This window comes from Bradysia coprophila, unplaced genomic scaffold (genome assembly GCF_014529535.1).
Source record: "Bradysia coprophila strain Holo2 unplaced genomic scaffold, BU_Bcop_v1 contig_232, whole genome shotgun sequence".
In the NCBI taxonomy this organism is placed as follows: Eukaryota; Metazoa; Arthropoda; class Insecta; order Diptera; family Sciaridae; genus Bradysia; species Bradysia coprophila.
Window position 1 is genome coordinate 4,371,424 of NW_023503493.1, and position 6,439 is coordinate 4,377,862.

Genomic DNA, 6,439 nt, shown 5'->3' on the forward strand with positions numbered 1-6,439 from the left:
ATTTTCGAATTTCGTCAAATTTTCAAATTTCGTCAAATTTTCGAATTTCGTCAAATTTTCAAATTTCGTCAAATTTTCGAATTTCGTCAAATTTCGTCAATTTTCAAATTTCAACAAATTTTCAAATTTCATCAAATTTTCAAATTTCGTCAAATTTTCGAATTTCGTCAAATTTTCGAATTTCGTCAAATTTTCAAATTTCGTCAAATTTTCGAATTTCGTCAACTTTTCGAATTTCGCCAAATTTCGTCAAATTTTCAAATTTCGTCAAATTTAGTCAAATTTTCGAATTTCGTCAAATTTTCGAATTTCGCCAAATTTCGTCAAATTTTCGAATTTCGTCAAATTTTCGAATTTCGTCAAATTTTCGAATTTCGTCAAATTTTCGATTTTCGTAAAATTTTTGAATTAAAACTGTAAACTGTTATAAAAAGCAGTGTTGAGTACACTTCTAAAACGACTGATATCCCAACAAAAATTAGACTGGAAACAACCAAAATTTTACCAAAAAAATCTGCGTCGCATGTGGCAGATAAATTTTCTTGCTGGTCTGTTCCTGAACATCTGAAACTTTGCGACGCAGATTTTTTTTGGTAAAATTTTGGTTGTTTCCAGTCTAATTTTTTTTTTGTAAAAATTATTTGGCAGATGATGAGAAAACCTAAGCCAGCTTGTTTGAACTAGTTGGTATAAAATTTAATTTTTGCGTAACGAAGCTGAAAGCGTCAACTCTAGCGATATCATTCATTTTAGAAATTGTATTTCAAAGACTGCGTCACACTTTTCTCGAAGAGATTTTTGTTGGGATACAATTATTAATAAAATTGTTGTATTGCTTGGTCAGTAATTCAACATTGACAAAGTGTTGTATTGCTTTGACTTGACCAAAATTGTTGAAAAAAATTTCTTTCATTCAACGAAGGGCGAACGAAACGTGTTACCGTTTCGAATTGTGACGAAACGTTTTACCGTTTACAATCATAATGCGGACGAACAACAGGACAAAACAATGCTGACTTCGGCGTATCACGCCATCATCAGTGCACCTATGTCTTGCGATGACTATATGTGCATATCAATTATTAATAATTGTATCGATGCTTTTTGAAGTTTGGCATCGCAGCTGTGGGTGGCGTCACGGCTGCCATACTCTGCGCGGTTTTAGTAACAATTTATTTATTGTAACTAAAATTACCGAAAAACAAATTGTCGGATGTGAGAGATCCACAAAAGCTGTATGTAAGAGATAAAACAAAACAAAGAGTTTTAAGAAATGACGAAAAAGTTAAATTTTCTTTTTAATTATAGCTAGATACAAAAGATTTGAATTCCATTTACAACACTATTCTGAAATATTTTGTAAAATATAAAATATTTCATCCAACCCTTTATGATCTTCACCAAAAGTGCCCATAACTCTGGCAGCGTTCGTGCGTTAATTTTTTTTCTCTCGCATCGTGTCATAATTAGTCTGTGTCATTTTTTTTATATATACACGCTCTGAATTTTGAAAACCGACACATTTTCTGTTTTGTGATTTACTGCCTTTTTCTGAATTTTACATACATTTTTATATGGAAAAATCAAAAAACTCAAGTAAAACACAGAAACATATCGCTCGGCGTCAAAACACTTTTATGTGACTAATTATGACACGATGCGAGAGAAAAAAAAATTAACTCCTAAGTTACCGACACCGTTCCGGCGCCCGGCTCGCATTGCGGCCCTCCGCTTCGCTCCGGGGCAATGGGCCGGATCGCTCGGCGTGTTAAAACGCTGTTTATGTACAATGAAAATTCGTAAAGGGATTACTACCTTATGGTTGGTATTCAATACAGAAAGATTATTACAGTAAGACTATTCAACAACCAAAAAGTTACTGCCAAAAAGATACCGCCAAATCGCTTATTATCGACTTTCTGTATAGAGACGACAGAATTTGCACTTCCTGTTTAGAGACGATAGAATTTGGTTTTTGGCCTTATGAAGAAACGTTGACTTACCGAAGAAACGATGAGAAGAAATGGTGAGTTCCTGAAAAAACGATTAGAACCTTCCGTCGCCGTTTCTTCAGGAACTTGTTATTTCTTATGAATTCACCGTTCCTTCTCGTCGTTTCTTCAGGAAGTCATCGTTTTCACAGAAAGTCACCGCTTTTTACATAAAACGGCAACATCCTGAAGAAACTGTGACTTTCTGAAGAAACGACGAGTTCCTGAAGAAATGGTGACTTCCTAAAGAAACAGCGACTTCTTGAAGAAACGGCGACTACTCGCCGTTTCTTCAGGAAGTCGCCGATACTCATGTCGTCGAAATTTCAGGACAATTAGGGTTTCTTAGAAATTTTAAGAATTAAAATTTCAAATGGTAAGCTGTGCAACATCCCAATCGAATTTTCTCCAATGGGGATAGCCACGCACTCCAATAACAGGCACAAGAACAGACGTCCGTAACGCAGTGACCTATACCAACATAAAAAAACTAAATTTATATGAGAATTTTAGAATGCTGCGTGCTGCATCGTGGAGGCCTCTTATTTAATTCTGCTGTCGTGCCTGTTCTTGGGTTAATTCACGCCGTAAGTGCGGTCGAAATTCAAAATCTTTCTCACGCAAGTCTTTCTAAATTGCTTCTAAAATCTCCTTAACCCCCTAAAATCTCATTAAACTCCAATAAATCAGGATCAATATTAATAAAATCAGTGGATGAGTAAAACAACATGAAAAGTTCGCTTGCGTCGCGTTAAACTGTTTAGAACTCAACAAAGCAATTGTTTTCGGAATTGTTTACTACTAAAATCGATTTGAAATAAAATTCTAGAAAGTGTTGTATTGGTTGATTCTGGATTCAGACAATGCAAATCTACATGACTTTTGCTTAAACGAAAAATCTAGGAAACTATTTAAAAAAAAGTCTTATTCATTTTCAAACTGAAAGTTCTATTTGTTCAGCTCTAATTTTCGGTCAGTACAGTAGTGATAGCTCGATCAAATTGTGAAATGTGTTTGAAAATTTCTGTCCTGAATTTCCTTTGGAAGTACCTTTCGAAAACTTGGGTGCGAATAATTTTTTAAATGTTCAAAATAATTCATTATTGAAAGTTAGGAAACGAAAGCTTCTAAAACATGAGACTAAAAACCTCCTAAACCTCCTAAGATATGAGGATTTTTAAAGCGTGGGATGCTTGATTAATAGGAAATTCAAACAAGGACGAAGTTTTGCGTGCGATTGTAGCGAATCGCTCGAGTTGAAATTTCCTATTTTATTTCAGAAGTGAACACTACGAATCCACGAATCGAAAACATCAATGTGTTACACAACTTTCAAAAATTTTCGAAAGCGACAGTTCGGTGTAGGAAATTTCTTTTTTCTTCATTGTCAAAACAAGAGGCGAAAAAATTAACATTTTGTACCCCGAATTGTCAACAACGCGTCAACAAAACGTCACTTTGTAATGGCCTTTCGTGAGTAGAAAATAAGGTCACCGCACATGTGAAATAGTCATTTGCTCATCAAGTGTAAAAAAAAAATTGGAAATTTCATTTCGATGTGTTGTAAAGAGCTCTAGACACAAGTCACCACAGGAAATACAATTTCAAATTCTCACTCCAATTCTCACTTTTCTGTATGAAATTCGGTTGTGAAAAAGATTTGTCAACTAATTAAAATGTAGGCGAAACGACGTAACGCCCCTATTATTCTTCAAATATTTCCGTACACTTATTTATGTGTTAAAACTATGCATCTGAGGCAATAAAAATTAAAACAAAATTTTAATGCGATTATTGCAATATGTTCCGTAGAACAGACGATTTGCATATCAATACGCTCTCTAGCAAACGAACTAGGAAAATAAGGGTGGTAAAAGGGTACAGTGTATGCCGTCATAGAAAATTTTCAACTTTTCAAAATAAATTAGATGAAGTATCAACAGCGACGTCTTTTTTTGTGTTGAAAATATTACGTCACCGTTTCGGTGTTCGAATGTGAATAATTTGTGATTTAATTGTGATGTCTTTTCGTGTTATGCACTGTCATTTTGTTGACCAAAAATTAAATAAAGTTAAAATTTGTGTTTTGTTGTGATATCGATATTGCTTTAAAAAAAAATGCGCGGCACGGCAACTCCATTACAAAAAAGTCAGTGTCACATTTGTCAAATTAAAGTGGTATTTGACTGCGTTAAAACGAAGTTTGTTTGCTAGATAGGTATTGATATTAGATGTATCCAAACTCTGTCTGTTTGTTTGAAAGCTTAACGATATACGTTCTCGGAAAAATGCTTACGTGTTCTTCGTGTTACAGGTGCATCGTAAGGTCATTACCTTTAAATGTGTTGATAAATATCAGCAAAACAAAGCAATGACAAAATGAAAGAAATTTATTGTGTCCGAGAGGGTAAAGCTACTTTTCTTGTGTTTGGTGATTATATTGCGATTATGTAGAGGTGGTTCATCCCCTCGATTTTATCTTTTTATGCTACAATGTGCGTATATATCAAACAACACAAAGTGTTTCAAACTATAAGATCGAAGATAATTTTGGAACCATAACAATGTTTACTTACTCACACCGTATAACTGTACTGCATATCGTTCTGAGAAATTTTATGTCGAAACAAAATCATGCGCGTGCAATAGTATGAATCGTTCTTTGTAATAGAATTGCTGGTTTATGTCTCAATTGTGATACGGCATTGGCATTGACAACAATTTGACCAGTGAATCTACTACTTCCAAAACAGGTTAATACGAAATCTTTTTACTTCATTAGTCTGATAACGTAAAACGGCATCATTCTACGCAGGTTATCGTTAATTTTGTCGTTGCTGTCGATAACAAAATGATAGGACACATTCAATAAATTGGTTACAGAGGCATGTGTAATGGTTGCCAAATATATTCAGACGTTTAACTTTCGACAAAAAAAAAACTTTTCATTTGAAGAATCCAATTGCTCGGAAACTCACAAATGTTATTGTGTACCTAGCATTCAACTCGGATATCACAAGTCGAAAAGACAGTTATCGAAGCTTGTTGAATTGGATTGGACTGTGTGCACTTGCTGTTAGTGGTACTCATTCCTACCAAAATGTGTAAACATCTGCTGTGAAATCTAAATTGAAAGAGAGGATCACCTAATCACTTCGCCAACACTAGAACATTGTTTTAGTTAGCATGGCCCAAAGCACAATTCGTCAGTGTCGTTGTCCTGACGCGAAATAAAACAAATAAGCAAAGAAATTCGATTTGTCGTAGTGAAGTCCCGGTTCGTCTCGCAGCTCTCAAAACTCACCAGTTCACGAGAGTTTTGTGATCATATGCGTTCTACAGTAAGATGGGATTTTAACACCTAAAATTTGTCATTGCAGAAAGAAACAAAACAATCGAAGGCCTAGATTGGGAGATAAAATCGCAAGTAGTTCGCAAACATACAGTAATCCGTACTTTTAACCCCTTTGTGTAACGTGTTGGTAAATTTGTAAATCAGGTTCAGGACGGGTCAGGCTATTCGATTTTCCAGGTTCAGGGCTGGTAAAAACCGATCCATTACAAGGGATCCGTCCATCTAAAAGGTGGGCCTAGTTCCAATGGTTTGATTGCTTGTTGTGGAAATGATTCCAATTTTTAGACCCGTACGAAGTACTGGGGTCTTATAGGTTTACGATACGTATACGTTTGTAACACGTCGAATTGGACTCCCTGAGTAAGGGGAAACCTATTGTGGTTGTCTAGAGATGCCAAATCGCGAAAAAAAAATGTCCGTCTGTCCGTCTGTCTGTCTGCACGATAACTTGAGTAAAACGCATCCGATTTTGAAAATTCTTTTTTTTCCCGTTTGGTAATGTCAAAAGACAGGCTAAGTTCGAAGATGAGTGATTTTGGATCGACCCCTCCCGAGCTGTGGCCAATAAGTGCTTTACGGTTTCTCGAAGATATCTCCATTCAAACGTTACACTTGTAACTGATACGTCAAATAAAAGGTATTTACAATACCGATCGACAAAAAAAAAGTTTATGGAAATCGGATGACCGACTCGTGAGTTAGACCCCTTGGTGTGAAACAGGCACAGGCGGCAAGCAGTTTTAGCTTGTAGGTCGGCCAAATTTGAACATATTTCGTTCGTTTTAGCTTTATTAGATAGGTATTGACCGTACCAATCAGGGAAAAAAAAGTTTTGAAATTATGTTCTCGGAGCGTGAGCTAGGTCTCTTGGAGTGAGCTCTTATCTGGCTACTCGGAAGTACAGTGAACGTGGTGTATTTTGACAATATCTCGAGTAAATTTTGACGAATTTCATGAATTTTTTTTTGTTTGAAGGTATTAACGAATTTAAGCGTCGGTACTATTTCCGGTCTCCTTAACAAAATGGCTGCCGGCGGCCATATTGGATTTTATTAAAAGTGATATAAAGTGGGAAAAATGGTACTTAGAGAGT